Raw genomic sequence first — 20,951 nt, forward strand, 5'->3', positions numbered from 1 at the left:
TCTTTTATTACATTTATTCATAGGTACTTCAAGTTTCTGATGCTACTGTAAATCTACCATACTTCTTTAGAATGTATTTTCTCCATTTCTTGAGGTGAGTTTAGAATGTTTGGAGACCTTTGGCTCCCAATTTGAATTCCTGTCCTGTCACTTGTTAGCCGTGTAAATTAGCCAAGTCACTTAAACTCTGTAAGCCTTAATTTCTCTGTCAGTAGATTGGGGATGATCATATTGATCTTGTCTAGTTGGTATGAATATTATCCAACAGAACACAATGTTACTAGAACTTGAGTAACAATGTGTGGATAACACTCTCCCTTAAAAAAATTAAAGCAATTTTATTTTGGGATAGATAATACATATAAGCCATAAAATATTTGAAAATATTAAAGGGCACTTGGTAAAAAGTAAGTCTCCTTCCTATTTTCTGACCCTCATTTGTCCATTTCTCCTCCTCAGAGGCCACCATTGTTACCATTGTTTGGTATATATGCAAAGCTATGCTATCTAAATGAAAATATATATTGATATACATTTCTTTTAGAAGTACAAGTGTTAGCATACTGTTAATATTGTTTAGCACCTTGGAATTTATAAACGTTAACTATATATCTTGGAGGAGATCATATGGACTTATTTTAAAAGAAAATTCCCGTGGGTATTTTCTAACACTATTTTTTGAGATTATAATGTTATCTAGGTGATGGGATTCATAAGTCTCAGCCTTTTTCTTCCCCCACTCAATAAAGTGTCAACTTGGTCTCTGCCCTTTTAAAACAATTCTCATTCTCCAATGTGCGTACCTTGTCTCCCAACCCTTATCAGAGTAAATCATGGAGAAAAATGTTCTCAGAGTGGGAGAAACTGTGTGTTCAGCATTCACTTCAGGAGTCTAGAATAGTGGTGGTGAGGGATGAAACTAGCTGAAAAACTTTAGGATAAAGGGCTAAGTGCAGAGGAAATGGGAGAAGAGGTGATTGTGAAAGATTTTGGAGATGAACTCATGAATAGAAGGGAGAAATGTCTTCTGAGGTGGTAAAGTGAGAACTTCACCAGTTTTGAGATATTAGTGAATAGGAGAAGCCAAGAAATTTAAAAAGAAGTGTAGAGAAGTTCTTTGTAGATACCTTTTAAGTTTTTCAAGAGCCTTGGGCAAAGACTGGAATGAATATTTGCACTGGGATACTTTGAATCTGGTATGCTCTGAGGCTGAATCACATAGGATGCAGCTTTCACAGGATTACACTTAAGCATATACAAATAAAAGTAGATGTAGACCAACATAAGTAGATATAGACCAATACAATTTAAATTAATAGTTTTAAATAAACTGGGTGGATCAAGTTTTGCTGTAATCAATTTACTGGTGTTGTATATAATAGCTGAAAGACATATTGGAATGACAGGTTTTACCTGATTTGATTCTTTACATTTAAAGCATAACAGACCATCACTTAGGTCATTATAGTTGTTGTCATTATTTTTCTTATTTAATAATAAACTTAATTCATTGTTTTGAAATGATAATCAATTTGGGTTGAACCTCAAAATACAATAGCGAAAAATTGAAAAGAATTGGTGTCGGCTGGGCACTGTGGCTCATGCCTGTAATCCCAGCACTTTGGGAGCCGAGGTGGGCAGATCACTTGAGGCCAGGAAATTGGAGACCAGCCTGGCCAACCTGGAGAAACCTCATCTCTACTAAAAATACAAAAAATTAGCTGGGTGTGTTGGCGTATGCCTGTAGTCCCAGCTACTTGGGAGGCTGAGGCAGGAGAATCGCTTGAACCCGGGAGGCGGAAGTTGCAGTGAGCCACAGTTGCACCATTGCACTCCAGCCTGGGCAAGAGACCAAGACTCTGTCTTGAAGAGAAAAAAAAAAAAAAAGAATTGGTTTAACAAAAAAGTCTTTTTTTTAAAATTTCATTTAATACTAAATGTTGTAAATTGGTATGAACAAAAAGAAAACTTGAGCAACATATCATTCCTAAGCATGAATCTGTGAACACTGACAGCTTTGACTCTATTACTGTTGTGTGATATTTCAACTCTCCCACCATTTTTCTCTTTTAAATTGCTTTAAAATTTTTTGTTTCTACAGTGCCCTGTGAGGCTGTTTATCCTTTATTGAGAAAGTCCGATGAATTCTTCTCTGTTTTCATATTAACTCTTGACTATTAATGGCATACTTTATTCCATTACACTATGAAAATTTTATTATGTTAAACAAAGTCTTAGTTTCTAAAAAACAAGCACTCTGGAAACAAATGTCTTATTCTATGAACATGTCCTTCAAGCACGAATTATTACCACAATATAAAGTTTTGCCTTTCTCCTTAGTACAAGAATTAAGGATGACTTCAAAAGGCAGATGTGGGCTGATTGCTGTCATTGGAACATTAAGGGCACGCCAACCCAGAGGAAGTCAGAGGTGCTTATCAACACACTGCAAACTAAACACTGTTACTCTGGGAAATTGCTTGGAGGCCAAAGTGATTGTAAAAAAACAAAAGATCTGAAAATAAGAGATAGTTTCTTGTTTAAAGAGGACACTCTGATCTAAAATGTGGCATACTAAAATTTTATACATTATTATTTTAAATAAAACACAAAACTAAATTTTTCCAGACTTTGCAGATCCTTTATAATGTGTCCAAGGAGGTCCTAAGATATCAGTTTGAGAATCTCGGACTCAATGTTTTTAAAGCATCTAGTTTTCTGCTTGGTACTTAGTAGGCATGTATCAATTAATACTGTTATAGTTTGAATATAGGTGTTTTCTTAATCATTTGTTGAATGCCTACTTATGCCTAGTAATGGGAGGGGGTTACAGAATATTCAAGAAGACACATTAGCCACTGAATTTGGGTCCAATAAAATACAAAGGTAATAATTTTAGGACCATGGATTCATTTATTTATTTATTCATGTGTTTACTATACACTAGCCACTGTGCTAAGTGTTGGACATAAAATAACTAAGTAAACATGAAAATACAATTATGAATTATGATACATCCAATGAAAGAAATGGTCAGAATATAACAGTAGAGAAAATCACTTAGATTTGTGTCAGGGAAGGCCTCTGTGAGGAGGGAGTATTTTACCCAGCACAAAATAGTATTTTGCAAATTTAAAAGTGTTCAGGGAAACCCGAAGTAAGATTGTTCGCAGTTAAGTGGGGTTAAGCAGGAAAGCTTCAGAGGAGCTAATTTCTGAAATAGGCCTTTGAGTGATAGGGGTGGTTTTGTGGAAGATAGGGGGAGAGAAGGAATACGTGTGTAGTTCAGTAAGCTTAGGAAATGGTAGCTAAAAGGCAGAAAGAGTTGATTAGCATATAAATATTAGGGAAGCCAGCTGGCACATTGGCTCATGCCTATAATTCCAGCACTTTGAGAGGCCAAGACGAGAGGATCTCTTGAGGCCAGGAGTTTGAGACTAGCCTCAGTGACATAGCGAGATCCTATCTCTACAAAAAAATTTTTAAAAATCCTTAGGGAATGGGCAAAAGATGGAGATAGCTTACTAGGCAAAGGTTATGATAAAGTATCTGATAGTGCTTGGTTCACAGAGGGGGTTCATTCAGATGGATGAAAAAAATTTCCAAACCAACATAAAGGCTTCATGATAGGCCCTGATATTTTTTCTTTCTCCCTGAAAGTTTTATTGTTAGCAATGCTTTAAAAAATTTACTCAAGTCTCACAGTCATATATTGATGTTATGTGTTCTGTAGGACTTATTTATAGATGAGATATTCTTTTACAAGATCATTTTCGAACATCAGTATGGAAATAAATTCCTTTGGGTGGAGACCAAGATATGCCTCATGGGATGCCAACTTCTGAATATATTACCACGATGGTCACATTTTCAAGAGAAAAATGATTCTTTATGCATATCATTTTTACTTGGGGCTACTATTTTGTGGATCATATGTCTCATTTGTGAAAATAAGAATAATTATACATAGCAATTAAAATATGTTGACCTCTTGAAAATATCAACTCAAGTAGTATTTATAATCTTTCCCAAAACATAAACAACATTCATTATTCAGTCATAAAACTAAATGTAATTGAAATGGTGAAATAGCCCATGTGTCTCATAAAATCAGTTTTTTTAAGCGTGTTATCTTAGGGACAAATGTAATGACCCAATAAACTCAATGTGTAGGATTTTCTTGAGGTGCATATTTTATTTCTATCACTTTATCTTTTAGGTTCTTCTACTAACCTGTTCAGCTGCTACTGAATAAAGAGAGTATATATGACATCTAGAGTTCCACATCTCACAGACACTAGGAGTACAATTATTCATTCTAGAGCATTTTGCTCCCCTGATGGGTCTAATACATTTTGCCCTCAAGATGTAGTTAATATTCTTATAAGCTGCAACCATGTGCCCCAAAATATGAATTGCTGATATTGGTAACTGCATTCAGGATGATCTAAAAGATATGATATGAATAGTTAATTAATTACAATGCAGTGACCTCTTTATCGATGAAAAACCACAATGTGGTTTAGTGATGAAAAACTTCAGTGATGAAAAACCACAACATGGAGACATCAAATTTCAACAAGATGTCTGGTGAACTTGGAACTCTCCATAGTACCATAGCATTAAAGCCAAAGCTAATATGCCTGAGACTTTGGGGTAGTGCTGATCGGGATAGGCACATGACTAAAGAAACTGCAGGTTTGCTTCAGTCAAACTCTGCAAAGCTACATCTTCAACCCAATCACGCTTACTCGAAAAGGAGACAGAGCCAGAAAAAAAATGTGACCTAAAAATTGGGTGTGATTTCAATGGATATCTAAAAAGCTACTCTTAAGAGCTTCTATTTCTCAAAATTTTTATAATTGTCACATCCATTTCCTTTCTCATATGAGTGAAGTGTTACAGAATTTATTTTTCCAAACAGAAGAATTTGGGAATGAAGGCAGTATACCCCATACATTAGCTAATTTATTATAAAAGTCTTCCAGTGGGGTCTTTATTGAGGCCGGTGGGTTTTTTTTTTTTTTTTTTGACCTAGAAGTGAGGGTTTGTACAGAACTGTTAGCATCAGAAGATTTATCATCCTTAAAAAGTTGACTCTTCCCAAGACCTTTGGATGACTATATCATTTATCACTTATTCTAAAATGAAGTGACGATACTGATAAATTGCTTAGCCTGGCTTTGGAGAGCTTGGGTAAGTTCTGCTTTTCAAGTGGAAAAACAGCTTCCTTGAAATAACTGCCTGGATTCCTTTACCTCATTGAATAAAGTGCTTTTAGATTTTTTGCTTTCCAAATTCTTGCTCCATCCATTTTAGAGTTTTGAAATGTAGAACTCGCTCTTATGGCATGCTTACTGTTCATGAAACCACTCGATAAAAATGCCAAAGTCAATCTTTTTAAAAAAATGTAACTTTAGAAGCTACGGGTAACTTGATGTAGTAATCGAACTGTAGGGGACATGAAAGAATCAGATAGCAGCGATTCTACCTGCTGAGTGTCTTGGCCAAGCAACCTTTTCTTGATAAAGGAAGTATTTTATCTAAGCTCTTCAATGTGATGCCATTTGTAGTGGAATGCAGGGGAAATTCATGGGGCAAAAATACTTCTAAATAATTTCATGGATTCCTCCAGGCAACACAAAGTCTAGAAAATATTCCTTTTCTCAGCTAAAGTCATGAACATTACTATCACCCCCCTACCCCCCACCCAAACTGAACAGCATTTAAAAGGAGGAATACACTAGTTTTCTGAGTCAGGGGTAAGAAACAGATAGTTCCTTTTACTTTTTATGTATTACTCAAAATTTATTCATTAGCAAAATTTAGTCATTAGCAAGGAGTTTAACGCCTTGTCAGTTTCTTTATTCTAGGTAGATTTAGCTAGGCTCATTCTAACCCAAAACATAATCGGGGTTCCATAAACATAGAAAAGGAAGAAAGGGATATTGAGTCAATGAACAGCAGATTCTGCTGCAGTATTCCATACACCAGGATGTGGAGCCTCAGGCTGTAGTACAGAAATGGTGAAAAGCTCAATATTATGGGAGAGGAGCGTCCTTGTTCTGTGGATATGAATGCAAGGAGATAAAATGGAGGAGTAGGTTGGAGCCAGGATTGCAAATAACCCCATGTGGCATGCTGCCTGTCTCCTGTCTGCTTAAAGCCCATAGAACTCTTTAAGCAGAGGAGAGACATTCTTTAGCAGGAAGGTTGAATTGGAGTGGGGAGAAATAAAGGGCAGGGTCATTGTAATCTAGGTAAAGAGATAATTCAATGTTCAGTTAAGCCAATTAACTTTCCAGTTGGTGCTTAAAGCTGTTTGGGAGTTTTGTGATAGCGAAATATCTTCTGTCTCCAAAGACAAAAATATCATTCTTATATCTCACCTTCTCTTAGTAAAATGGGTTGGTTTTGGCAATTTACAGGCTTTGTTTTTTTAGGACAATGCACGTTTTCCTAAAAGTGACCATGATTTTTAGTTTAGTATTGAATAAAATTTTGTAAGTTTATAACAGGATGACCTCATCTCATGATCTCATGAGGCTTGACCAGGATTTATTCATTTATCCGTCCATTTATTCATTCATGAAACATTTTTTTGAGCAGTGATCGGACACTGTGCAAGACAATGTGAGTGAGGCATGCAGCCTTCCCTCAAGGGGCACACAATAGACAAGAACATGTAAACACAACATTGCGAAGTCATGTTATAAATGAAGTTGTGGCAGCCAGAGGGAGGGATTCTTTTGAAAATATTACAGGAAACAATAGAACTTACATGCAGTAAGTCTACTCCCCATAATTATAGAATAGCTTAAATGAAGAGTCACAATAGGTCAAAGATCCAAAAATGTCTTCATTTATGCAACACAAATGTAAAATAAACTCACTCTTAGGCTACAGGTTGGCAAACGACAGCTCACCAACCAAAGCTGATCCATCACCTGTTTTTACAGACAAACTTTTATTGAAACACAGCCATGCTCATTTGTTTACATATTGTCTATGGCTGCTTTTTCACTACAACAGAGTTGAGTAGTGACAGAGACCATATGGCACTCGAAGGCTAAAATATTTACTATCCAGCCTTTTATAGAAAATGTTTGTTGATCTCATCTCTAGACAGACAGGACCCCGTCGTCTTCTAGGCTCTTGTGACTCTCCATCCCTCTGTGTTAAGAATACGTGTCCTTGTCTGTGTCCTTCGCCAGAGTTTGCCTTATTTCTTCAGTGTTTAGGCCAGTGTGTGGCTGGAGTTTTGGCTTGAAAGGCTAGTGACTGCTTTTCACAGAGTACACTTGGCACAGAGTGGAAAAGGAGAAAAAGTCTCTTGTGTGAACCATCCTAAAGGTTTTCTACTAGTGATGTTATCACTTGTTTCCTATGACCCTCCAGCCAGCTTTCTCCACATCTGGACCATTTGGTGGATTCAGAGGTACAGTGAGAAATATAAACTTTTATTCATATGAATATTTTTGCTTGGTTATTCTTTAAGGTTTAGATACCTGGCCCATTTTTTTCTCTAGCCCTTGATGCTATCTGATGTGGTTGAGCACACCTGATCCTCCTTGGAAGGGTGGCACCATGGCCGAGGAATTTTAAATTGTAGCGTGAAGGGATTTTGACCTGAAAACACCTAGGAGAACAGAGTGGAAGTAACCTGTATACTTCTCAGAATATAGTAGGTAATTTTTTATTTGCCTGCTCAGCATACTATTGGGGAGCTGTGTGGTCCAGACAGGGTGGACCCATTCCTTGATTCTGAGTGTGGTCACATGGCCCAGGCCTGAACTAGGAGAGTCTTATGCAGGACTCTGGGGGATTGCTCAGGAAAAATGCTTTCTTTTCCACTATGCTTATGAAAGTGGTAGAAAGATCTGAAACTTCCAGAGGCCATCTTTGCCACCATGTCAGGAAAGACCACTTACAAAGAAGCAGAGCCTAGTGATCTCACCTTCCAATATCTGGGCACATGGATTGAGCAGCATAGCCATTTATACCTCTAGTATGCCTGAGAAGTACAGAGAAAAGATAAATGGGAAAAGAAAAAAGGGACAGAGAGACACAGGGTAGAAGAAAGATTCCTATTCACTGTTATACCCAGGTGAATTTATCTGGGGGAATAAAATAATAATAATACCCACCTTGCAGGATTAGAGGAAATAGTTAAGTCTCTAAGGTAGAAGCTGTACACCTATTGTTATTTGATAGTTTGCCACCTGAAGAGGTAAAGAGACCTAAGCTATTTAAGGTTTTAAATCATCCCTGAAGCATCCCATTCTTCTAGAGTTGATTTTTCTCCTTCTGTAAAATGAGGGGTTCACACTCGATCATATCTTAAGGCGTCGTCCAGTTCTGGTCTTCACAGAATGCTTCTTCCCTTGGTAAACTCCAGTGTACGCATGAATAATTGAGGTGCAGTGACAGCAGATGTCCGCCAGAGATCACTGCAGAACATGGTTGATTGCTTCCTGCATCCGCCTTCATTTGGAACGTCAGCAGTTAACATGAGAGACTGTTTAGCAACTGTACCTATCACATTAGGCTTGCAAGTTGTAAAACCATGCACAGGCACCACTGCATGTCCCTGGACAGGTCACGTGCTACATCTTTGCGTTCCTTGTAACTCGGAGGTAACGGTACCTTTTACTTTCTTGCTTCCCGGTAATCTACCGTATAAAATAAATAATATTTATTCATTACAGATTTTTCCTTCTAAGTACAATTTCCCTAGGCATTTTTCGTCTTTGAGGAGCGGTATCGTGGTTAATTATGGGAAACTAAAAATCTTGAGCCTCTAAGGAAAAAATAAACACAAGCATTTCAGCAGAAGTTTGACCTGTTTCTCTTTCCTTGTCTGGTCTGCTATGTGCTACCTGTCCTCTCAAAGCCACTACTGCTAAGGAGATACCTTGCTTTGCTGAGGACTCTAGGGTTCTGCTCAGAGACTGTTGTAGAAACGCCAGTGGTCCACTATAGCTTGTAATTTCACTGGCCATGTGAGTCCTCACCTTAGGCATAAGGATCTGGGAAAGGTGGTGATCGGGATAGGCATATGACTAAAGAAACTGCAGGTTTGCTTCAGTCAAACTCTGCAAAGCCACGTCTTCAACCCAATCACGCTTGCTTGAAAAGGAGACAGAGCCAGAAAAAAAAAGTGACCTAAAATTTGGGTGTGATTTCAATGGATATCTAAAAAGCTACTCTTAAGAGCTTCTATTTCTCAAAATTTTACAATTGTCACATCCATTTTCTTTCTCATACGAGTGAAGTGTTGTAGAATTTATTTTTCCAAACAGAAGAATTTGGGAATGAAGGCAGTATACCCCATACATTAGCTAATTTATTATAAAAGTCTTCCAGTGGGGTCTTTATCGAGGCCGTGATTTTCTTTTTGACCTGAAAGTGAGGGTTTGAACGGAACTGTTAGCATCAGAAGATTTACATATGCGTCTTGAGTATCTTTATACCTATGGTGCTCTTCTCCCCAGTGAAAACTAATTTTACTCTTAGGTAGAAATATTTAATAAAAATAGAAACATTTAATAAAAATGTTTAATGAAAATCTTCTATTATGTTAAAATTTCTAGTGCATATTTCAAAGTTCACTGGTGATTAGGATTTTTAATCGTTAGTCACAGGTAAGTGAATTTACTTTCTGCACAAAACAGCTGAATTCAACTTGATTTACAGATAGGTATAGTTTTTTTCTAATAGTTACACAGTTTGATTTTATATTAAAATACATATTTTGAAATGTGTCCGTGTTAACACATATAAATCTGGTTCCTTTTTTTTGGAGGGAGGCAGGACACATGTGCAGAACGTGCAGGTTTGTTACATAGGTATGCATGTGCCTTGGTGGTTTGCTGCACCCGTCAACCCGTCATCTACATTAGGTATTTCTCCTAATGCTGTCCCTTCCCTAGCCCCCTACCCACCGACAGGCCCTGGTGTGTGATGTTCCCCTCCCTGTGTCCATGTGTTCTCATTGTTCAACTCCCAGGAATCTCCCACTTACTGAAAAGAAACAGAGATAGTTTCTTTGAGGAGATAGTTCATTTTCAAAGTGAACGCTAAGGCAGAAAAATGAGCCTAAAGTCCTGCGAAAAGGTGCGGGGTGCTGAAGAATATTCTAACATCTGAGTTAATAAGACTTAATAAGGGTTCAGTTTGAAAGTGAGCTATCGCCTCAAGGTCTGTCTTTCTCTTCAGTAAGTGGAAGATTCCTCAAGGATTCATAGCTGTTATGATGCCAAGCTATTAAAGTTTTTCCTTAAAATCCAGACATTCAGCTCCAGGCTTTGCAAGTGACAACCCTTAGTGAGGTGAGAGAGTGCCATTCTACTGAGTCGCTTGGTGCCCTTCCTTTTAGGTGTTACAGGTGTACTCCCTCTGCCTTGAGGGATCTGCTGGCGTTACCCCTAGCTAGCAGTCCTTTCCCACACACCATGTGTGTAGAACAACTGCAACAGTCTATCCTTTTGTTTGCTTAAATTTCAATACTATAACTTAGGGTCTTATGATTAACTACCAAAGTAAGTTTTAAAAGCCACTAAAATATATTAAACTTTTGAAAGACATATTTTATTGTAACTTGTTTGAGCCCATGGTACCTGGATTCTACCTAGATTGATGGATGATGACGAACTGCAGGGAACAAATGAAGGGGCCCTACTGTTAACTCTGTATTCACAATAGGCTTGCCACTTCCCCCAGAACTTCCAGGAGTTTCACTCTGTTTTCTGAAGTGATACTAACTGCCATATCCTGTTTTTTCCTCATGGAAAAAAGTTAACAAGGGCCCGCACTCTTTTTTTTTTTTTTTTTTTTTTGAGACAGAGTCTTGCCCTGTCGCCCAGGCTGGAGTGCAGTGGCGCGATCTCAGCTCACTGCAACCTCTGCCTCCCGGGTTCAAGCGATTCTTCTGCCTCAGCCTCTTCAGTATCTGGGACTACAGGGGCATGCCACCATGCCTGGCTATTTTTTTTTTTTTTTTTTGTATTTTTAATAGAGACGGGGTTTCGCCGTATTGGCAAGACTGGTCTCGAACTCCTGACTTTGTGATCCACCTGTCTTGGTCTCCCAAAGTGCAGGGATTATAGGCATGAGCCACCGTGCCTGGCCTGCACTCTGTAACATGCTAACGAGGTACTTCATGGTTTATTGCATTAGTTATCTATTGCTGCATAACAAATGATCCTGAAACTTAGCAGCTGAAAACAACAGACATTTGTTCTTTCACGTGGTTCTGAATATTAGGAATCCAGTTGTGGCTTAGCTGGGTGGATCTGGCTTAGAGTCTCTCACAAGATTGCAGTTAAGCTATTGGCCAGGGCTGCTTTCTTCTCAAGGTTTGACTGGGGCTGTAGAATCTGCTTCTATGCTTACTCATGTAGTTCCTTGCTGACTGTTGACTATGTGGACCTCTCCTTAGGCCTGTTCAAAACATGGCAGCTTGCTTTTCTGAGTGAGTGTTGTAAAAGAGAGGAAAGTGAGAAAGTGGCCAAGATAGATGCCACAGTTGTTATAACCTAATCTTGAGAGTGCCACACCATCAATTCTGTTGTATGCTGTTGGTCACACAGACTGACCCTGGTACAATTGGGAGGGGACTACACAAGGGTGTGAATACCAGGAGGTAGGGATCATTGGTTGCCATCTTGGAGGCTGGTTATTACACAGTTTCTGGTCTGGCCAGTCCTCTTTTCCAGGACCCCACACTCTGGCCTTTTTGTTTCTTTAATGTGCCATGCTCACCCTAGCCACAGTGCCTTAACACATATGGTGCCCTCTGCCCATGAAATTCCATTCCCTTCCTCACCTGCTTGGTTGCTGCTCCCCATCAGCTCTCAGCTCAACCATCTATTTCCCAGAGAAACCTTCTCTGACTCTTCCTCCATACTCTTCCTTTGCTTTTAACATTGTTGTAATTTTACATTGGCTGTTTATTTAATTAGTGTTTTTCTCTATTTACTCTCTGGGTTGTAAACTCCAAGTTTACATTAGTTTTTGCCTATGAATATATTCCTGGCTCAGTGGCTGATGCAAGATAGATGTGTTGAATGGATAAATGAAGAAATGAAGAAAGTCAAGATCAGCATATGGGGAAGGTATGTGAGAGGGAGTCCAGGTGTGTAAAGATAATGAGTGTGTGAGCTGAAATTATATGAGGGGAGGAAGTGGCCATTTTTCCTTCCTCCAACGTTCTCTATTCCTCTCCTTTTATCAGTACCCCCACCTGCTCTTCCTTTTCTCCTCCATGTCTCTTTCTTTTGCTTGTCTATCCCAGTTTGCCCAGTCTCTCATCTTCTCACTGATAGTAATTGGAGAAGGGGAATCACATGCTGGAACAAGAGAATGAGATATGAAGTGAGCTGCACAATAGCAGTAAATGTTTTTTATAACATAGTCCTGGGCAAGTACAGGAAGCTGAGGCAAAAGCCTTCAGCTGTTACAGAAGTGAGGTAATTGGGACAGAGCATCTTGGTATGTTCATTCAATCATATACTCATTTAACTCACATTCAGCAAGAAGATTTTACCTGTTGGAGAACGGGCTGGGTGTTGGGGATATAGAGACTTCAGGATGCAGGATTCCTGTCATCAAGGAGCTCACTGACATCAAGGAGCTCACTGTCTAGCACCTGGGTACTCAAAGTGTGATCATCAATGCAGCATCAATGTCATCTGGGAGGTTGTTGGAACTGTAGGCTCGTAGGCCCCACCCAGATGTACTGAATCAGGTTTCCTTTTTTTTTTTTTTTTTTGAGACAGGGTCTCACTCTGTCACCCAGTCTTGAGTGCAGTGGCATGATCACAGCTCACTGCAGCCTCAAAAACCTGGGTTCAAGCAATCCTCCTGCCTCAGCCTCCTGAGTATCTGGGACTTAAGGGTGCATGCCACCATGCCTGTCTAATTATTATTATTATTATTTTTTTTGTAGAGATGGAGTTTTGCTATGTTTCCCAGGCTGGTCTCAAACTTCTGGGCTTAAGTGTTCTTCCTCCTTCGGCCTCCCAAAGTGTTGGAATTACAGGCATGAGCCCCCGTGCCTGGCCCAGGATTTTCATTTCAACCAGATGCCCAGGTGATCTGTGTGTTCATTAAAGTTTAGGAAGTAGCTGGCTAGAAAACACAGGCGAGTGAAAAGCTGAGGACAACAGGTAAAGAATTGTCAGGTCAGTCACGGGGTGCTGGAGGATCACATTGTAACAGCATCTGACCCTTGTCTGCTGATGGCAGTTGATGGTGGCATGGAGGGCAGGAAATTGCAAGGGAACAAGAATTTGAAAAGGGAAGAGTTCCATAGGGAGTAGTGGCATGCAGAGAAAGTAGAATATACAAAGGCCTGTTGGTGCTCAGAAGCGTGGCCCTCTCAATTAGGTACAAATTATTCAACCTGGATAGAACTAGAATCTGAGGTGAGAAGTGACAAGAGATGAGGTTCAACACATGGATGGAAATAGATCACAAGGACATGGGCCATGTCCTCCTAACAAGGCCCAGCATTATTTTCATTTTATTTTTTTTCTTCCAACTTTTATTTTAGGCTCGGGGGGTACATGTGCAGGTTTGTTACATGGGTAAATTGTGTGTCACTGGGGTTTGTATACCAAATGATTTCATCACCCCGGTAGTGAGTATAGTACCTGATAGGTAGTTTTTCAGTCCTTACCCTCCTCCAACTCTCCACCTTCAAGTAAGCTGTGAAGTATATTGTTCCTATCTTTGTGTCTGTGTGTCTTTAATGTTTAGCTCCCACTTATAAGTGAGAACATGATATATTTGGTTTTCTGTTCCCATGTTAATTCACTTAGGATAAGGGCTTCCAGCAGCATCCATGTTGCTGCAAAGGACATGATTTTGACATTATTTAAAGCACTGGAGGGTCATTGATTATTCTAGTTTGTATTGATGGAAGGTCATTCTTAAAGGAACAGGAGCAGAGCTAATGATACTATAATAATATTTATTGAGCATGTATTGTATACCAGGTGCTGTACCAAACATGTAAAATGCTTTATGTAACCCTCCAACAAACCTATGAGGAAGATACTATGATAACTTCTAGGGGTTCAAAGGATGGTATTGCTGCCCATTATGCACATGGAGGGCACAGGGAAAAAGTTCCTTCGATGCTGCAGAAAAAAGCAGACTGAAGTTGCTTTGTACTTGGAGTTTGAGTGTCCACATTACTCTTATATCTCAGGGTCAACAGCCTTTGGAGAAGTGGAGCGATGAGAGCCAACACTTTTGTTGTCCTTTGTTTACTGCTTTCTGATAAAATTCTGTTTCGTTTGAAGAACATTCTCTTTTGCCTTCATAGCGTGGGTTACGCATCATCAGCCAGCTTAGCACAGAGACCCCAGGCAATTGCAGGTGCTCTGTGGGTTACCTTTAAAGCGAATTCCCTGAATAAACAGTTCAGTAAAAAACACCAGGTGCCCAATCTCACAACCCATAAAGTCAAACCTGACTTTTGTGTCCTGTGGAGAGCCATTTTTACTAGGGTTAGCAGTAGCCAGAATTAGGAGGCAGGGCACATTTGTCTTAGGGCTCCCCTCTGCCTCCCTTTCTTGGAAAATGATCAGATTTTGTTGGATTTCTTTTCCTCATCAAAACATACCTGGCCTGTGTCCATTTTTTCAGGTTCCTCCCCTTCCTCAAGAAAATGTTCATGATGTATTAATTAACTGGATTTTTATCCTTTCGAATGAGTTAGCCTGTTAGTAATATCATATCTCCCCAAAAACAGATGCCTTGTCTTTAGAGTGGCACTAATGTGAAACATGGAAAACAAGATCAGAGATTTTAGAGTGGCACTAATGTGAAACATGGAAAACAAGATCAGAGAAGATTTTCTTCTTTGGGACGCCTTGTCTCCCTTTCCCATAACCCCTCTGGCCTGTTACATCAATGAAGATGGAAAAGGAGAGACAAAGTCTCTTTGCTTACCTGTTTTCAATTGTTGTTTCTCATGGTTTTGCTTGTTTTTTGGCCAACACTGACTCTCCTTCTGGGTCATCTGTGTGACATACATCCCAATGGTTGGGCTCTCTCCATGGGGCACCAGTGTGTTCTTTCATGGGCACCATTGAGGGCCACTTCACTGCACAGTTCCCTGATGTGGCAATCTGAACCCAGCACATTCTCTTGCATTTTTCCCTTTAGATACAGCAACTTGCTGCTGGCTCCCCTCTTGCCTTCTGGGGTTGTCCATATTCACTTGACCACCAAAATGGAGGGCAGCAAGGGGGCTAGCCAGCCCCTTGCCTGCTTCCTGGCATCTGCCTCCTGTTTTCTCTCCTCTGCTTGGGTAAACCAAAGACAGAAAAGCACATCTGCCTGAGCACATGTCAAACCAATATTCAGATGCCAGTCTCTTCTCCTTGCATTCCTCTTGTAGGCACATGCAACCAATGGTCCTCTTTGTGCCTGTCCCTCATTTAGATTCAGAATTGGTGAGGATCTCCATGGAGGAAGTGAGGAAAAAGCTATTGTGTGCTCTGACTCAGTTACCACCTGCCCCCCCAACCCCCACCCTTCCGCAGTCTTCTCCCATTGTCAGGGACAGTGGGAGAGGAATTGAAGAGAGAGGGCAGCAAAAGCAGTTCAGCTCCCTTTTAGGAAGCTCTGTGGGGAGGTATCTGGTTCTAAGTATTTGTGGCTCTCTTTAGAATAGGGAGTAGTTAGCATTTTGGCCCCAGTGTTGATTTCTGGCCACAGAAAAACTCTTATTCAAGTTCCAACTATATAAGCATCACACAAAAGCTAGAAATAATAAACAATTGATGATTTGAGTAAAAAAAATTAAAGGTCTGTCTGTCAAAATCTGACTTTAACAATGACAAACTGGAAAAATGTTTGTAATGTGTATGCCAGACAAAGATTGCAATTCTTAGCATATAAAGAGCTGTTGTAAATCAAAAGAAAAAGAGGAACATTTCAATGGAAAAATATGAACAAAGGATAGTAACAGCAGGTAAGTAATAGGAAAAATATATAATATAAAATTGAAAATGAAAAAACACTTCGTTCCTACCAATTACCAGAGATGAAAAATCCAATAACTTTGAAATGGATTTTTGCTTGGCAAACAAGAAAGTATGTAGTGTGGCCAAAGGTTAAGAAACAGATACTTTTGTATACTGTCAATTGATACATAAATTGATATAACCCTTTCAGAGAATAATTTGACAAAAATATCAAAAGCTTTAAAATTTTGCATCCTTTTGGGGTCTGCAATTCTATTTTTATTATGAAAGAGGAAGCAAATGAATTTGAATATATATGAAGAAATAGCTACAAGGGTGTTCACTGTAGTACCTTTTTTGTGAAAACTTGGGAACCATTGAAATATCCAGCAAAAGGTGATTGATTCAATAAATAATAAAATACTATGCAACTACTAAATATAATGCTATATGAAAATACATAACGACATGGGAAAGTATTCAAAAGTAGCTTATAAAACAGTATTATGACCTAATCATATTTTGTAAAAGAACTTTATATATGCATATGCATTGAAGAAAGAAGGAAACAATTTACTCCAAAATGTTAACTGAGGTATTGAGGGGTAAGGAGTGAAAGGAGAGAAAAGGAGGGTGATAATTTTTCTTCTTTCTCTTCTGTATTCTCTATACTTTCTACAATGCATATGTATCTCATTTGTTTCAAGAAAGTAAGCACTAATATTTATAGAAATATTATGGTAAAAGGAATTATTGGTAGAAAAAAATGACATGAAACTATGGATGACTTTAGTATACAAATGCATGCTACAGCATCCAGCACGCTAAGAGAATTGGGTCCATATCACAACTTGAGCCACCACTAAAGCAATCTGGGCCACTTTTTATCAACTCCCTTGACGTTGCTTGATGGCTTATACCAAAACTCTGTTCAGTTTTTGTATATCTAGGACTAGGAAGAGCCGAAATAAAATGGATGAAGAGCACAAGTCTGATCTGGTTTCTCCAAGAACAAAATTTAGGGTACATGCAGTAAAATAAACAACAGATCATGCTGGCAATGATCTATAAATACTATTTCTTAAAATTTCACTTTTGCTAAGTGAGTGGTTGTGTTAGTCCATTTGTACTGCTATAACAAAATATCTGAGACGGGTTAATTTACAAAGAACTGATATTTATTTCCTCACAGTTCTGGAGGCTGGGAAGTCCAAGATGAAGGCACTGACTGGTTCACTCGTCTGGTGAGGGCTGCTCTCTGCTTCCAAAATGGCGCCTTGTCACTGTATCCTCTGGAGGGGAGAAATGCTGTGTCCTCCCATGATCCTCACGTAGAAGGGCAAGCCAACCAAACATTGCCTCTTTTATAAGGGCTTTAATTCCATTCATGAGGAAGGAGCCCTCAGTGCATAATCACCTCTTTACAGACCCCACCTCTTAATACCATCACACTGGCAACACCTGGATTTTGGAGGGAACACATTCAAACCATAGCAGTGTAGCTATCCTCTTTGGCAAGCAGTCAGCATGCAGAGATTCCATGTTATCAATGTAGTTGGATTCAGATGCTTTGAAATAAGCAGAGACAGGGGTAACGTCAACTTTCTGTTGTGAAACTTGAATATTTGCTTGAAAAGAAACCTATTTGGATTCTGCACGGTGGTAGGCACACCCACCCAGGGGTCACCTATAGGCTGGGGTAACGCTTTCCTTAAAAAATCTCTTCTGGGTTGGCTTCCAATACATGGTCCATCAGGGAGAATATTGATGTTGTATCTTTTATTAAAGTCCAACTTTTCTCCTTTCCCTCCCTTGTCACCTCCTCAGCCTCATCATCCCTTCATTTCCTTTTTTCTCTCCCCACTTCTTTTCTGCCCTCTATCATTTTTCATCTTTCACAAGCCTTGATGCTTGCTCTCGTAGTCAGCATGTGGCGCCCTGAGCCTTTAAACATAGAAGGGAGATTTTAATTACATGAGAAGACAAAAGGATATCGTGCAAAGATTAACTGCCTGGGCAGTGCAGATTAAGTAAGGAAACAAGCAAATTAATTACAAAGATGAGACTGTTTTCTTTCATTTTGTTTTAACATCCTGATAAGGGCTCACTGGGAAGTGACCAGCATCTGATGCGACAGAAAACCACTGCTTTCTGCCCAGGGGAAATGATTTCTGAGGTTCTCTGTTCCTTTTCTTTTGAAGCTTTACCTTACCCTGGTGAGTTGGTAGGAGAGGCTCGAGACTGACAATATCCTTGAGGTTGCCTGATGCTTCTTTTCTGGCATTTTCCACTGATGAGACACACTCACTCTTCAATGAACTTTTATACAACTCTAACTTGGAAAAGTCAGAAAAAGCTACCCCTTTTCCTTGATCCGGCTAGTAATACCCTTGAAGGGAGCAGCTGAATGTTCTATGCTCATTAATTGTCACCAATTGAGCTATACCCTGAGGAGACTAAAACCTTTCTATGTATCTTTTAGAGTTCTATAAGGATAAAAGGAATACCTCCTATGCTAAACTACATATTTTTTAAATTTGTTACACAGTCAAGCAGATGTTAAAATAAAGTGAGAGTAGCTCCACGCTGTGACTCTTAGTTATCATGCACTGGGATTTATAAATGAAAACAAAGATTCGTATTTAATTGCTTCAAAAAGATCAAATATGCCCATGTGGTTTGGTGACAGATATTTACTGCTGAGGTCATAGATATCAAGTCATAAGCATGAATTTTCCCTTCCATAAGTAAGCTGATAAAGAATCCTTCAGAACTGTTTCTATCTCGCCATACGGCTTTGGCTGTCTCTGTTTAGCCAAAGGAGTACATTTGAGAAAAAGTATCAACAAGGAACTACCAGGCCACATCTTTTGCATGCAGAGTTGTCTAGTTCATCAGTAGGTTTTCTGTTGCTTTTTCTGATGATCCTGAGAGAAATAGATCATAAATAATATTTGAAGAGGAGCTTTATAAAAAGACAAGAGGTGGCTTATTCTAGGTGAGAAGAATTGTTAGTGGCCAGTGCACATGCTTATGCCATCTAAAAACCAGAAGCTAACTACTTGATTAAAAAAAAAGGTTTATTGGAGTATAATTTGCATACCATAAAATTCACCCATCTGAATGGGTGAATCCTGCTTTAAAGGGTAAGATAAAACATTGAAAACCTTAAAAATTGTTCGGTTTGATGAAATGTGCCTTACCTAGATAAAATCTGTTTGATTTTAGTCATCAATTATAAGATTAGCTGGACCTGTTTTCACATGATATACCTCTCCACGCCTCAGTTTTATTCTTCTGTAAAAGTGGGAAAGTATCTACCTAATAGGGCTAGTGTAAACGTAAAGTTGAGAGGATGCGTCTAAAGCCCAGGGCTGGGTACATGATATAAATTCAGTAAATTACTCCCCCCGCCCCCTAGATGTCAGTGTTCTGTTTGTTGCTTAGCCAGAAAAAAGTTAACTCATTTTGTAAAACTGATTTTCAAAGAAAGTGGTTGTGGAGATTTCAGGGAAAACCGTACACTTCTGAAATACTTTGGACAATTAGTATAGTCTTTTCCCTATACCTTTGTTGAGGAAGGAAGGGTGGGGGCAGTGAGCTGCAGTGTGTGTCTAGAAACCATTACCACTGCATAAGGACTGGGGTCATTCTTCTGCCCCATCTGGGAGGCCCCCTACATGGGCCCAGAGGAGCTGGCTCTGCCTTTGTAGAGTGATCTTGGGGCCTGTGACCAAATGGTCAGATAACCTCATGAGAGATCTAGAGTTCATCAAGCTGAGTTTTCAATTTCTGCAAAGGAGTATGGTCCTAGGAGATAAGAATTACATGAACAGAATCAAGTTCGAAGGTTTTCTGAGTTAGAGGGAAAGTGTATGCATTTATCTCATGAGCCAAAGATATGCGAAATTAAATCAAATGAGGTAAATTACCTCAGTGGGGGTGACAAAATCTAATCTGGCTTGAAAATGTGACTTATATCAGAAGAATAGGATGTGCCAGTCCATTTGAAAGTTTTGGAGTTGCTGTTAGAATAAATATGGCCTGGTTAGTCCCATCAGCATCACAGTAAAAAAATCAGTAATGTCCTGGCCAATCCCAAAAATTACATGGGAAGTGAATCTCCAAATTGTGTGGAGTAACATAAACTTCTTTAGTGGATTAGTAGCCTCTAACTCCAGGAAAATTTAGGATTAAGGATAGAAGTGTTTCAGATAATTGGAATAGTAATATTATCATATTTTTGTCTTAAAGCATTATTACATATTTATAATTTAAAGTATTTTTAATGTTTAAAAAAATTTAATCTCTCTAGAGTGTTGGGTCAGCCTTTTAATTCCAATTTTAACCTATGTCATTGAGTAATTTAGATTTGTGATATTAAATTGAAATCTTACTAAGTTTATAAGCTGATTTAGAATATTTAATGTGCTTAAGTATTCTGTTTATAAGCTGAATTTATTAGATTTGTAAGCATGACTTAAGTACTTGAAAGGTTTGCAAAACCAGACAATTGTAGTTTTCAAAAAGAGGAAGAAATTTAATCTATAAATTTATAAATTTAGTTTAAAATGCTTAAAAGCATTCATTTAAGTTTTACATGGAACCAACACTATTCAAGGGCTTTTAAAAGGTTATTCCTAAGTTTTAGTAGCCTTATACATAGAACACAATTTTAAGCCTTTAAAAACTTAAATAATTAGATTTTTGAATTTGTAACTTTAATAAATCGAATGTTGATTTTCAAAACAGACACACACACACAGAATATTCTTCTCTATACACAGAAACCACTCTTAAGGACATGCATACAAACATACATATACAATGTCTACATAAATAGGTGACTGGGCGAAGATAGTGTTGAGAGAAGGAGTGATTTTTCTTTTATTCTGTGCTGTGCGACAGTGAGGAGGTGGAGAGAAAGTCTTTCCCATGCCCCACCCCACCCCACTCCAGGAATAAATTAAA

This window comes from Pongo abelii, chromosome X, assembly GCF_028885655.2.
Source record: "Pongo abelii isolate AG06213 chromosome X, NHGRI_mPonAbe1-v2.0_pri, whole genome shotgun sequence".
Lineage (NCBI taxonomy): Eukaryota > Metazoa > Chordata > Mammalia > Primates > Hominidae > Pongo > Pongo abelii.